At 43.2% G+C, this 14,885-nt stretch overlaps 1 protein-coding gene and 1 long non-coding RNA gene across 2 annotated transcripts in view; one reads left to right on the forward strand and one right to left on the reverse strand.

Moving 5' to 3' along the window:
- Cdh11 (cadherin 11) overlaps window positions 1-1,816 on the reverse strand; it is a 153,191-nt gene extending 151,375 nt beyond the window's left edge. The window contains exon 1 of the mRNA XM_034522334.2: window positions 1,581-1,816. The gene's annotated coding sequence lies outside the window, so the exon portion shown is untranslated. The remainder of the gene's footprint in view (window positions 1-1,580) is intronic.
- Window positions 1,817-3,675: 1,859 nt separating this feature from the next.
- Window positions 3,676-9,187, forward strand: LOC143434964 (uncharacterized). The gene is made up of 3 exons (XR_013104862.1): window positions 3,676-4,464; window positions 6,745-6,813; window positions 8,158-9,187. It is a non-coding gene; the product is annotated as an uncharacterized LOC143434964 (long non-coding RNA).
- Window positions 9,188-14,885: the final 5,698 nt, after the last annotated feature.

Below are 14,885 nucleotides of genomic sequence, written 5' to 3' on the forward strand. Positions count from 1 at the left end.
AGACCGGTCCCCAGAAAATCCAGACACCCGGCAAATCCCTGGGTATCTGCTACAAGCCCCAGAGATAAGGAAATTGATCTATTCTCTCGCCAGATTAATTATCACTGCTTTCTGTGATTAAACCCAAAACTTACTGCTTCCTAGTCCATAGACAAGAACGATCCGGAGAAAATAGGAAAAGATTCCGGAGCCATCATTAAAGATTTCTTGAAGAAGAAAATGAAGGGGAGACTTTTAGATAAATCTCTACCCTCCTGCAGTGCCAGGCTTTCATTAACAAACCCACTCCCAGCCCTCAGGGACGACCCTTCGTCATGCAGAAATGGCACCGTTAAATAATTAGAAGATGCAATTTCTTCATAGCAGTGCGATAGCCCGTGAAATGCCTGCTGCATTATTCACAAAAAGCAACAGGGCTTCTTCGAACATCTAGCGAACCTTTCACCCGCGGAAGGCAGGAGTGTGGAGCCCGGGCGAAATCCTGGCCTTGGCAAGAAACAAGAGTAGGAAGCTGGACCAGCGGCCTCCTGGGTCCCACTTTCTCCAGGGACCTGGAGCGAAAAGATCCTGCCAAGGCGAGGCTGGGTTGCGAGGGGAATACGATGCTCCCGCCGCCTCCCCCTTCCCGCCGCTCCTTGCTCTCCGTGTACACCCGAGCTGGGAGGCCAAGCGCAGGGAGGGAAGCCGAGCATGAGGAAGCAGTGGAGGCTTGGAGCGCTCCGAGTGCAGACGCAGGCTTTCCGGGAAGGTTTGATTCTCAAAGTTAACACTGACCCTGGAAAGCTTCCTCCAGTCCAAGCCAGAGTCTAGTGCGAGTCTGAGCTGCTCGCAGACCATTCCCTGCACCGCTGGCAGCTTAGGAAGGGTAACTGGAGCCTCCGAAGAGGCGGGGGCTGGAGGGCTAGCTCGCACCGCAACCCCCGGTCTTGGAGCCGCAGTCCACAGATCCCCCCTCCACCCCCCCGCCCCGACCCACACTATCAAAGTGCGGCCAATCCAATCGCCGCTCCCTCCCGGCCGCCTGCTATCTTCTAGGCTTCCACCGCACTCTCTACCCGGGAAACGAGTCCGGAGGAGCTCTCTGTGAAGGCGCGGGAGGACCCCCCTCTAGGAACCCCGCAGAGAGCGATCTTGTCTGGGGACCAGGCGCAGAGCTGGCGGGCGGGCGGGCGGGCACCGCACAGGGGTCGACTTTCTCTAGAGACATCTCCGGAGCAGTCTGCGTGTCCAGAGCTCAGCTCTGCAGTTCCTTGCCCCAGCCCAAAGCAACCCCCTGTGCTGAAGCCGTGGTGCAATAGCCCCCCCCCCCCCCCGGGGGGACTACACATCAAAGAACCGGGAAGCGCACATCTGGCGCCTCAAACCCCTGCTCTGCCTGCTCCCCACAGCTGGCTGCCTCCTTCTTCTCTGATTTTTACACCCCCCCCCAAAAGCCCTCCTGCTTTGCATTACTGATCTCCATTAGCAAGCAATCTCCCCCTTCCACAGACAGTCTCTTCCAGAAGCAATTCTTTCCCCCTTTCTGCCTACTCCAAGAAGCCCCATCTAGATAGGGTCCAGAGCCCAGCAGAGCGCCTCACCTGGGGCCCTTGCGGGTGGACGCGACCTCCTGGCCGGCTGTCTCTGGCACTGGGCGAGCACAGCGGTGTCAGCCCGGGCCCCCGTCCGAGTCCCATTCACAAGTCGGCGGCGGCTGCGAGCGGCCCCCGCGGCATCTGCTCCTCGGCCCGCGAAGCTCCCCTCAGCTGGCGGCGGCCGCGGAATGAGCCGCGGAGCGCGCTAGTGGTAGGAATGAGAAACCGGGGGGAGGTGGCGGGCAGGCGGGCGGGTGGGGGGAGGAGGAGGGAGGCCGCCGCTGGGAGGGAAAGGGGGGCGGAGAGGAACCGAGGCTGCTAGACGCTGAGAATTGGGCCTGGAGGGGGCGATGGATGTCTACCCTGTCGGCGCTCCACCCCACCCCCGGGGGGGCCCGTGAGATGCCAAACCCAGGAATAGGTGTCCTGGCCGCCCCTCTGGCCCTGGGTCGCAGCGCTCCGTCTCTTGTGGGGGGCTCAGACAGTCTGGAGCGACTCAAGTTGGGCTCCGGGGATACACAGCCAATCAAGAAGGGCGACGGAGGGAAGCTGGATAGGGCTTGACAGCCCCCATTTTCCTCTTTTCCTAAAATCCGCTCCAGCTGGACAAGCTAGGACCTCGACCGGCCGGCGGGAGGATGGATTGGGTGGAAGGCATTGCTCAAGTACAGAAGGCAATAGGGAATTAGGGAGAGCATTCTAGTCTTTATCAGTTAGCCCTCTGAAAATAGCTCCACGTTGACCACTCCTGCCCAGGGCCCTCTCTCACGAGCCTTCAGCCCCCCAAAATCTATTCTTTGAGAAATCCGCTTGCGAGGAGAGCGGTGAAGACACTAGAAAGAGGCATTCGGACTTGAGAAGAATAGTTTTTCCTCAGTGTTCTTCTACCCTACATGCAAACCCTTCCTTAGGGTCAGCCCCACCAGGACACATTCCCTGGTTTCTGTTCCGGGCAATTAGAAGCAACCCCCCCCCACACACACACACACCCGGCAGTTTCACTTGTTGCCTCCCAGAATGGACACCACAAAGTCCCCCAAGGCCCCAAAGAGAATGCCACTCGGCCAGAGGATGGGCTTACGCACCCTGACTCAGCCTCCTGTTTATATCTTTCTCACAAGGACCCAATACAGCAAAGGATACTCCAACCTGATTCCTGATTTCTGCCCATTTTAAGGTGTCTAGGCAGAAGAGCTGGAAAAAAAAAAAAAAAAAAAAAAAACCGCTCCAGGGACTGGGCGGGGCGCTCTCGGTACCTAGAGCAGCGTGGAGACCCTTACAGTGAGTGGGAACTAAGGATCCATGCTTTAGTGGGTACCTTGGATTGGGACAAGTTTCCATTCTGGAAGGTGTTGGAAAGAGCAGAAGTAGAGTTTCCAGTGGGTGAAGGATGAAAAGGAATTTTGAGGAGAGTTGCGGTGGCTTGGGAGTGGCGACCTCAGGAAAAGAACAATAAAACGACAAGGGACAAAAGCTGGGCGATGGAGCAGAAGCAGGAAGACCTAAAAATGGGAGTTTAACAGGAATCAGAAGTTAGAAAGAAAGAGGCCATCAATGGCAGAAAGCTCCAGGACCTAAAGCGCATGGGAAGGGCACTTGAGAACCCAGGGAGAACAGGGGTCGCTGAACCCCGGCACCAAAGCACTTAGCCACCAGTCCGGGGGACCCGGAACTCTCACAGAATCCTTGGTTCTCCTCGGGCTCCTCGAAATGAGATCAGGAACCAAGACGCCGAGAAGACCACAGGAATATCTGCCCTGTGTTAGCGTTTTCCGCAGCATCTCCCGGTCCCTGTGACACTGGGTGGGGCCCCTATCCCCCCCACACACCCACAGTCACCATACTGCTGGAAAGGAAGCGCCTGTCACTTCGTGTGGACGTGGCCTTTAAACTGCCCACTCTTTTGGGAAAAGGGGGCGCTAAGCTTTCGGCTACCCACTTCACTCATCTCGTCGCTTCCCTTTTCCTTCTTTCCGGATCGTGCCCAAAGTTCCAGGCCTCCCACCGCCACCGCCACCGCCACAACAAGGCGCCCTGTAGCAGCTGCTGAGCACGGAGATGGGGTAGGGGATGGGGGGGGGGGGAGCATTTAGTACTTGTCTGGAGACTGAGCTGAGCATTCTGCCCGCTTCTCTTGGTACAGGGACCTAAGCCCCTTCTACCACCATTAGGTTAGATTTTGCTTTCTTCTTGATTTCTTTGGCTCTGTTGTTTCATCTGAAATTAGATCTAAACCCTAAAACTTTGGCCACATTCCAAACCACCACCGGAAGTCCCCACTGTAAAAGAACAGAGGGGCTGCTACCTAACCTAATCATTCCCACTTACAAATGAAGTTCCTGAAAAGGAGGAACGGAAAGTGTCCTACTAACCCTACTACAGGTCCTGGATTTTCCAATCCTTACCGAGTCGAATGAACGGAACAAGGAAAATCTACAACTAACATCCATCAAACCTCGTGCTAGAGAAGTAATAAGTAATAATATCCACCCTGGAGGATATATAATTGGCTCATGAACTCCACTTTGAGGTGTATCCCAGTCTGAGCCTGTTTACCTGTGATGGGGCTTGAGCTGGTACTTGCCCTATGCTTTCTGTTCACCAACTGACAGTGATGTGACGGGACATGTTCTTTAGACTATCCACTTCACGAACAATAGCATCACTGAATTTTAAAAGTGAAGTTACACTTCCGCTCAGTAGGTTTCAAGTGGTGCTGCACACTTGAATCAACAGTCTTTGCACAATCCTACACCACGGGTTCTCTTCAACATCAGAGAAAACATGCCATCCCCAAGACTGGCTTGTGAAATGTTCATCCATGCTTTAGCTCCAATGGAGTGCATTTGGGAATCGTTGGCCAAGGAAAGATGAGTTGGACACGTAAAAGGTGATGTATCTATTCGGTGGAATATTATTTAACAAGAGAAAGGAGAGGAATGTGACACGTGTCACATCATGAAGGAACTTCAGAAATATGCTAAAAGCCACATGCAATACCACATGTTACATAATTCCACTAATACGTAATGTCTAGAAAAGGCAAGTTTACAGATGTACACAACAGAGCAGTGGTTGCCCAACGTTGAGGTTACAAACAGCAATTGGCTATTAAGGAGTAGGGTGAAAGCAGTTTCTGTTCAGAAACACTGTAAATAAAAAAGCATCTATGGTTGTACAGATTTACTAAAACACCTCAGATGATAATTAACAGGGAACAGGCATTTCTTTCAAGACCATTCTAGGGGCATTCCATGACCCACAGCTAAACCCCACAGGGGGAATTTCTAGCAAGGCATTTTGGAGAGAGAATATAAGTGGAAAAAAATTTTTTTTCAAGTCTGGTTCTCACCAGCTGCATTAGAGACTCTTATACACATTAGACTGAGTTAACTCCTTCCTTGCCCTTTAGTGCTCATAAGAGATTAATTCTTAGGAACTTGGGCATTCCAGCTGCTTGACTTGTTGGGCACACCTACACAGCTCACAGCGTGCACTTCAGAAAGGATTTTTCTTCTTTTATGGTGATGTTAGGATCTGTCTTCCAAATCCATATTAAGCACTTGGGTGGAGTAATGTGTGATTTCAGCTCAGATTGTTAAAAGGAAAAAAAGTAGAAAGAAAAAAAGGGAAGTAACCCAACAAGTTCCCAGGCAGCTACCATGTTCTGGTGCTTGATTTCCTTTGTGCTTTTACTTTGATTTTCAAGGGAGAAAACTATGATTCAAGGTTGCCTATGCCGTCCAATCCAAACACAGAGGAAGCCCAAATGAGGCCCCTCTAGTCTCTGTCTCTATCTGTGAAGCAGAGCTGATAATTTCATGTCTCTCCCTCATCAAAGGGACCTGGTCCCTTTGATGTGCCTCTCCTCTAACTCTGAAGATACCCAGGGCCTAGGTTGCTATTCTTCATTTCCAGTCAGAAACTCCAGGCTCCCCAGATCTCCTAGAAACTTCTTACTCTAGTAGGCCTTTTGGTAAAAGACCTTGGAAATATGGCAAAATCCAAACGGAGTAGATTTCCTCAGACTGATTTAGCCTCCATACATGCATTCCCCAGGCAGTGAGGGCACATGGAGAAAGATGAAATGAGTTAACCATGTTGAGTCAACTCTCCAGAAATAAAACACAAAACCTGGAAAGAGACATGTGTCTTTTATCTGTGTCATGTGTGTTTTATCCCATCTCTGTCCCTGTTGTGTCAAATTCCTGGCAAGGATTGAACAAACATTAACTCATTCCACACCAAAGTGAGAATACCAGCTTGGTGAACTAGTTAGTCTGTCAGGTTTACTTACAGGGGCAGAAATAATTTTAAACATCCCCATCATCAAAAGCCTAGCCTAGCACATCTGTCTCACCAAAGAGCTCTTAAGCATGCTGCATGACTTACAGTTAGATCCAAGTGTTTTTTCCACACAGCCTGTCTTCTCCAAGACTGTCTCCCAACAGTTTATACAGCTGATTATATAAACTTGGAAAAAAAAAAAAAAAAACTAGGCGAATCTGGTTAGTTTCAGGGGCTTCCTGAAGCTATTGAATTGTTTCTTTCCTGAGCTTAATGAATTTCCATGAAGGGTAAAATGCTTCATCCTTTAAGTGCTTCTCCCAAAGACAGACTGTTATCTCAGAAGAAACCCCTACACAGCAACCTCTTAACAGTTGTATGATTTCGAGCAGGCTATTATCCATCCCCAAATGTGGTTTTTAGGTCTGTAAAAGGGAACTATTGCCTGAACCTCAATTGCTATGGAGATTTGTTGTCTACACTTTCAGAAATAATAAAGGTTGCCCCCAAAACAAGGATTGAAAAACCTGAGAGGTATCAGTTGTTAATTAGTAAATTTGACCATAGTGCTTTAGTCAATCTGATTAAGAAGAATACATGTTGTAATTATAGGTTATAATTGTGAGAATCAGCAATATGAATCCCAGCCTGGAATATTATGACTGTGGAAAGCTGTAGTAACACTACAGTTTGCAGTGACGATATCAGAGGCCAACAGGCTCTGGAAGCATTCTATGTCTGACACAAATCCCTCGAGTCACATCGGACAAGCATTTCTCTGAGCCTCAGTCCCTATAAATGTGACTGAAAGCTTATTCAACTTGAACTCTTGGGTATGTGTGTGTAAAAGAGGGGTAATTTTTTTTTTCTATTCACTTTACAGTGAGTGGGAGCTCACTGCCCTTCTCCCAGTCACCACCTTCCTCAATCCTTCCTGGCATCCTCTGAGCAGGTAAGACTCCCCCACTGGATACCCCCACCCCCAACCTTATTTATCAAGTTTCTGCCTGGCTAGGTACATCCTCTCCCACTGAGGTCAGACACGACAGCCCAGCTAGAAGAACATATCCCACAGACAGGCAACAGTTTTTGGGATATCCCCTGCTCATCACCCCACACACATGCAGTGGATGTTCAGCTTGTTCTTCATAAGGGTTGATTCTTACAGCGGTGACATTTTAAAGTTAAAACTTTTCTTTCCTCTTCATTAAACGCAAAGCATCTCAGAGGCGCAATTCCCCTTTCTGCCACTAGGAGCAAGCAGGTCACCATCTCACAGAAACTGAGACCGCAGGCAGCTGCTCAGAGAAAATGCCTCGTTCATAAATCTATCAATAATATTTTAATTTCTTACTTCTCACCTACCCTAAGGAAAATGATGATGCCCTTATGATTAATATCTATAACCATTCCTAGAAGCTGGCTCAGTGTCTGATACATATAAAAGAAAATAAACCAGTGAATATTTTTGAATGAGCTAATATTTCTGAGTGGATTAAAACCAGGAAATTAGCTAAATAATGTCATGCTAATATTATATCGTGAATGATCCCCATACTCAGTGGCTTAAAATGAAACTCTTTTTTATCTGTAAGTCTGTTGGGTTCTTTGGTCTACAGTTAGTTGGCCTATGAAAACTCACTTTATCTTTCTGAATTTCTTTTTATTCTTCCGAGATTAGGGTGGTCATATTCTCATCGTGAAGAAAACAACACAAGACATCGTGTAGTGGAAATATACAGCCTCTTGAGTCATGAGGTCTAGTACTGGAGACTCTCTCTTTTGATGTATATTCTGTTGTCCAGAGCATACTACAGGACCAGATGGATAGTTAAAGCAATGAAAAAATAGAATGTGAATTTTTTTTGTAGTGGGAGAAACTTCAGAGCTGAGTGAGGAATTGTTTCCCTGCAGGGAAGTATGACATGTTAGAGCACCTGATGTGTACTCCAAAAGTCAGTAGCAAGTTTCTATCATCCCCCCCGCCCCCCCCCCTTCACAACCATCTTAGGTTTTCAGGTCCATGGGTTCTCATAGACACAAATACAATTCTCCAAAATATTATAGACAAATGACCAGAGACACACTCAGCCTCACTTCAAATCACTGTAACTATGCCCTCACTTTTTCAAGATTCATGATGGAAAGGAAGAAGGTAAGCTGAAATAATAATGTAATAATAATAACCACTAGGTTTTATTCAGCCTGTTTTATATTCCAGAAGCATTTAAATATATAAAACTAACAATCCTCAAAACATTCTTTCAAAGCCCATATTACCATTCCTGTTTTACAGATGAGAGATCTGTGAGATGAAATTGCATGTGCTGGCCAGGTGACTACAGTTGGTAAACAGGAGAGCTGGGACTCCAGTCTGCATGTGTTTGGCTCTGAAGGTGTCTGTCCCATTAGCCTGACTTTCAGGGGAGAATGTGGTGAGGAACTTGAGTCTTGCTGTGATAAAGAGTTGAAAGAAGAAAGAGAAATGAACTTTCTTCCACATTCCCAAGACAGAGGACATATATCAGATCCTGAAGGACAGTGCCTCAAACATAAATTTAATTGAAGAGCCCATGATAAACAGGTGAAAAACAGATAGAGGGAGGGAGAGGAAGAGAGAGAGAAGAGAGTAACAGAAACAAAACAGAGGCAGCAAGATGGCTGTCTATGAAATTGAGATTACCACTAAGCCTGAGAACCCAGATTCAGTCTCCCCAGACTCATGGATGGCTAGAACTCTGACTTTTGCAGGCTTTCCTCTGACCTCCATGCATATGCATGCTCATAAACACACACACACACACACACACACACACACACACACGTTTTTCAATTTTTCAAAACTGTAAAAAAGGAACAGAGAACGTATATCAGCAATGAGGAATGAGAAAGAAGCAATGCAGTAAGAAAGACCAAATACACATGGAGGTGCATGTAAAAATGGTCCCATTGGCATGCAGAAATCTGTAGACTTAAAGGCACTGAATTTCCTGACCTCCACGAGGATACTAAGTCTAACAGTCTCACACAGGCTTCCTTTTTCTATTAGGTGCAAACGAGCAGTCCTCGTTTACCTTGCAGATTCCCCCTTGTTCATTGATGATCTATTTGCCTCTCTGCTATCATTTGAGGAAAAGTAATCCAACGTCATGACGTTCTGATCTGTTGCTTATAGTTTATCCATCTAGTATTTCTTTCCTCTATTAGTATTTTCTCACTTAATGGAATTTCCCCCTGACTCTCATCAGCATCAGCACCCACTCATCACTACAGGCACCACTGACCTTCATTTCCTATCCATTCTGACAAATGTAACCCCATTTATAATGCATATATCTAATAGAAATATCACTGTTTGTTTTATTGACTTATTTGTGTGGGTTGTCTCATCCTACTAAGATACAAGCTTCCGGAGGGCAAAATACATATCCTCCCTTGTTCACTCCTATAACTTGAGCATCCGACACAGTGCTGGGCGTATGGTAGGCATTCAGTAAATATTTGTAGAATGAATTCATGAATACTAAATGCGTGAATAATGCTATCTGAATGAATGAGTCCCCAACCCTAAAGCAGATGGATCATCTCCTTGAATCTAAACATAGTGTGAGTGTCCCTTGTTTACAAAGTGGATTTAATGATGCCAACTATTCATATTACAAAAAAAAAAAAAAAAAAAAAAAAAAAAAAAAACCTGAGTCTTCAATTTACCAAAGGTTTTATTCAGAAACTAGTTAAAATAGCTACTTCCTTTACAGCTTTTAAAAAGATAATCCAATTTACAAAATGATGGGCTGCAGACAACTTTCCTAGAGTGTATGAATTTCCTAAATGTAAGTATACAGGTACACATAATGACAATTCTGCAGCTGCTTTTTGACTCCACTTTGTTTTCTGCATGGACCGGGAAAGTGGTTTATTGAGACACCTCGTGAAGGCTATTTCCATGTTCATATGTGCATACATTTACATCCCTTTTAAAACTCCTGAATAGAAGCATTTAAATGTATTTGCTCTCCAGGAGAATCATTGGAAATGTATTTAAGTTTGAGACTGGCTTGCTTTGCAAATAGACTACAATTTTGACAACAACGAGTCCCATGGAGATCTGTGTTCCAGTTTTTATGACCTCTCATTCAGTACCAGAAAAGGAAAGGCAGAAATCACCCTTAATCTTTCTTAATGTTCTAGACTTAGGGCAGTTGAATTCACTCAGTATAACAGGTTAGTATTTCCATATTTGGTCTAGTTGCTGCACATCTTTTTCTCTCCCAGCTGCTTTGGCTGTCTCTGGCTTAAGGCCCAGTAATAGTGGTGTTTCCCTGTAACATAAGGTGTACCAAAAACTGGAGTAGTTTTACACCACAGGTGCCTTGAGGGCTTTGTTCTTGGAAATAGTATTCCGGAACAGACTGTCTATTTTGATTGATAGTCACCTTAGTTTTGAGATGTAAAACATGATTCGCTCCTCCTTGAATAAGCTTCCAGGAGGATACTCATAAAAAAAAAGAGCTCTAAGGCCCTAGGCCTGCTCAGCAAGCATTTTACCAGTAAGTTATGTCACAGCCTAGAAAACTACATTAGTACTTATTATTTAATTCATAAATTTTTCATCCAGACTATTTCTATTTTCTTACAGAGCATAGTGAACATTTTATAGGTAAAGATGGGAAATTTTAAAGCACTGAACATTTTTACTCAAAGTTAACAACAGCTGGCTAATCAGAAAATTATTAAATATTATTCATTTGCTCAAGTCCTAGAGTAACTGTGAACCTAATTTCCATAGGTGGAAAATAATGGAGGAAACTTTACAGTGTGCAGGAAACCTGGGATACATGCAGAACAAAATGCTTCATATGCTAAAAATACATTGAGCAGGGACTTTTACGTAAAAAGGGATTTGATAAGTACTTGATAGCATAAAAAGGGATCAATAAAGCTTATGGTTAATGAGCTTTAGTGTAAAATGCAGAAATAAAGAACCCAGAGCTCGGTATACTATGAAAAGAATCTCAAATTGAACCCAAATGTAGTGACACCTATTGGATAGATTTAGATATTACTGTTGTTCTGTATGGACTGGGAAAATAGTTTATTGAGACACCTTGCAGAAGGCTGTTTCCATGTTCACATTTAACTAGAGACCTGTCACTTAAGCAGATGATGGCCTGCAATTCACTAAAGCATCACAGCAGAGAAAATGATTTTGGATGTGTTTTGGATATTTAGTCAAGTCTTCATGTTGGACTAGTTGTAGCAACCAGAGCAAAATATATGCTGGGAATCATTTTTTTTATGTGACTAACTAAAGTAATTTGTAGTTAAAGATAAACTTTGCTGACTAGTAGAAATATGGATAAATATGGACCAGTTGTATGTATATGAAAATGGGGATTGGGCTTATGGCTCTCTCAAGTTTGGGGATTATGAGTGTTTTGGACATGACAGTGCTCAGACACCTCCCCCTGAGTCAGAAAGACAGAAGGTCTCCTGACGTTTAATTAATTAAAAGTACAGAATTTTCACATCTGAGGCAAAAGATTTAACTTCTGGATTTTTTTTTTCTTTTCTAAAATGTAAAAGTTTGCCCCAAAGTATTCAATACTTCCCTTAAAAGTCCAAGATTACTGATTATGGCCAACTCAAAGATAATTTCTGAGAGCTATCTCCAAAGGATATGCATATTGATTTCATATCTGTTAGAGCTATTCTGGGACACAGAAAAAGAAGCCTGTGAAATAGTGTTTATGATGGGAAACCACCAGAGCCATTCAGGCAGCCCAGAGCTCTGTACAGAAGTAACCCACCATTACCATGCTGGCCTTTTGTCAATACCTTGGTACTCACAGCATCCAAGAATCATCACCTGTGATCCTTCTTACTTAATATGTCCATGCAACAATGCTTAGTCTCATTCTGCTTTCTCGGTTCCTATCAGTAGTAGGGCAGACTTCCCTGACTTAGAACATGAGTTTGCCAATTTAACAGGCTCAGAATTGAGCTCAGTCTGTGCTCCTTGATTGCCAGACCTGGAAGCCTCTGACTTATGCAACTCTAAGATGATAGTGTCGTCCACACTTACTTCTAAGAATTGTTACTTAGAAAAGAAAATCGGCTGTGGCTTGAACATTCTAAATTCCCAATGAGTGCTTTTTTTTCACTCTCCCCTTTCTTGTTTTTTTTTTTTTTTCCTCCCCTTTCTGTTCTTACTTTAAGGCAGAATGGAAGCATGAAGCAAGACAGTTTAGAAAAAAATATCCCCTTCTGCACAAAGAGACTCACTGGTAATTCAGTCTTCAATATGTGTATCATCCCTTATGCTGAAGGTCTCACCTATGTCTGTGCAAAGATATATAGAAGCCAGCAGCTATTAATATTAGTACTTTATTGGTTTATCTCAAACATGCAGGCATTTGGGAGGTATTGAAGAATATCTTTTTACCAAAAAAAAAAAAAAAAAAAAAAAAAGAGTTATTGCAAAATTTGGAAGATGAGCCTAAAAACAACGAATCACCAGATGAACCTGTTTGAATGTGGCAGGTGTATAAAATGAAGTGAGACTTGTTTTTAGATAAAAGGTTGTATAGTTGCCAAAGGTTCTGGTAGTAATAATAATAAAAAAAAATAACTTGACCATTGTGTAAAAAGAAGTATGAATTCAAAGGAAAAAAAAATAAAGCTGAAATTAGCAGCCAGTCCTCAGCCAACACTATTCTCATCCTCAGGCCTAACACCCAGTAATTGCTTTCTCATGATAAACATCTTTGACTTTGCTCTGTTAACAAGGTGGCTTCAGGAATATTTACATTTCACTGGGTCAATGTCTGTCTTAAATATCATGTCATAAGTAGAGGGATACTTGGCTGTAGATGCAACAGCATCCTAATCATGCCCTCTAAGAGAAACAGAGCATTATCAAACCCACTATGCCGCGGATGGAGGAACTATAGGTGAGACATTGCGTGCTTAGAGTTCTGGCATTGTGGAACTTGTGTATCCACACTGACACTGAATTGCCTTATCCCTGAATTCCTTGATTTTTCTTAAAAGCAAAATTCCTTGATTTTTCTTAAAAGCAATTTTTTTTGCTTAAAAAGAAAAAAAATTGATAAGATGATAATGTCTTGTAAACAGAAGACTTCTCAACTTCTGATGTCATAATTCCAAATCTAGATGCAAGGAAATCTATATTTTTTCTCTCTACAAAGATTCACAAGCTGTAGTATTGCTACCTTTTTAACACATTGTTTTTCCAACTTAGAACAAGATTCTCCAGGGAATGTGGGCTACCTCCTATCTATTCTCTAAAAATGGGTTCATGTGTCTTAGCTTCAAGAAATATTGAGTTGTTAGCCAGTTCTGTCCCATCTTTTAGAGCACCAGTATAGATCTAACATCTTTCTTTGTGTTTTAAGTCTCCTGTACTAAGAGAGCAGGAGACATTATTTTCAACATTTTTCCTCCCAAAATTCTTGCTTCTTTAAAGGTGAGGATATACTGATTTATTCATAGTATATATCACAGCCATAAAATAATGGATGGTCAGAATATATGTGATGCTAAAATAACAATAGCTAACATTTTTTTAAATTCTTACACTGGCCAGGTATGGAATGAATTAGGTTACATGTAGATTCATTTGATTTTCCTAAGAAACTCGTGGAATAGGAAATATAGACAAAGACAATTTCTTTCAGAAAAAAAGAAGAGAGGAATGAGAAGAGACAGACAGACAGACATAAACACACACACACACACACAGACAGAGAGACAGAGAGAGAGGCACGCAGAGGGAGAGGGAGGGAGGGAGGAAGACGAATGTATGATTTGCATATATACATTAAAGTTCTGGGTACTTTTTACTGACTCATGCGCCTGGTAACTTGGTTATTTTCAAGACAAGCTACTGAATGGTTTAGTTCATTGAAAAATATAAAATGAAGTTCTTTGACTCCATGCTCTTTTAATCTGCCATGGTCTGTATTAAAGTTTTCAATCCTGGCCTCATGTTGAAATTTACCATATAGTAGTTTCCAGGATGTGAGTCACATGGAAAATGATTGGAGGATGTAAAGTTTACAGAAGCAACGCACTGGGGACATATGATTACTTTGTTGCAGTACCTAAAGGACTATCACGAAGAGGAGTGATTTAATTCATTTTTCTCAGTCCCAAGGGTTAACAAACAAGGACTACTGGTGGAATATTCAGGGAAGGAGAATCATACACATGCTAGTATAGGAGTCCTAGAAAGGTGTGTTTCTGCTGCAGGCTCATATGCTCTTCAAAATACACAGTCTTCATTAATTTTCAGAATTCCAATGCAGACTACAATTCTACTTGATAGATTTGTCATACTTCAAGTTGAACATGTGCTGTAATGTGGAGAAGGAACTAACAGACTATCCTAACTTGCTCTAAATATAAATTTTAATTGAAAATTGTAGCAAGCATGCCTAGAAAATACAGGTTTGCACAAAAGGTCTTTTCCTTTCCTACTAATGTTCATCACAACTATAGTCACAATTAATAGTCATGGAATAGAAAGTTTGCCTAGTAGTGACTATGTAGCAGGTATGTGTTCCTTCACTTTGATAATTATTCTTTTGTAAAAAGCTATGTATTGTTAACATGTACAAAAACTTGTAGAGCTGTTGGTACGCATCTTATTTTGCCACTGTAAAGAACTGAGACTGGGTGAGGTAAAGCTATCTGCTTACCCATAGTTAGCCAGAGAGCAGCATGAAAATAAACATGTTTGGCTACAAAACAAATTCTGTTTCTGCTTTAGAAGGAGGGAGGTGGAAAGAATAAGAAATGAAATGAGGAAAGGGAGGGAGGGTAAGAAAAAGGAAGGACATAAAATAAGAGTCACAGGTTTGAATCAGATTCTGAGAAAATATAGCATTTGGCTCATAAAATTTCCCAGTTTCTTTCCTATCTCACTAATAGATAATTAACTAGACAGGTACATTTACTGGTGAGAGATTTATTTATTTATCTGGGTCTTTCTCTAGTAAA

The sequence above is a fragment of the Arvicanthis niloticus genome, chromosome 18 (assembly GCF_011762505.2).
Source record: "Arvicanthis niloticus isolate mArvNil1 chromosome 18, mArvNil1.pat.X, whole genome shotgun sequence".
NCBI classification, from domain to species: domain Eukaryota; kingdom Metazoa; phylum Chordata; class Mammalia; order Rodentia; family Muridae; genus Arvicanthis; species Arvicanthis niloticus.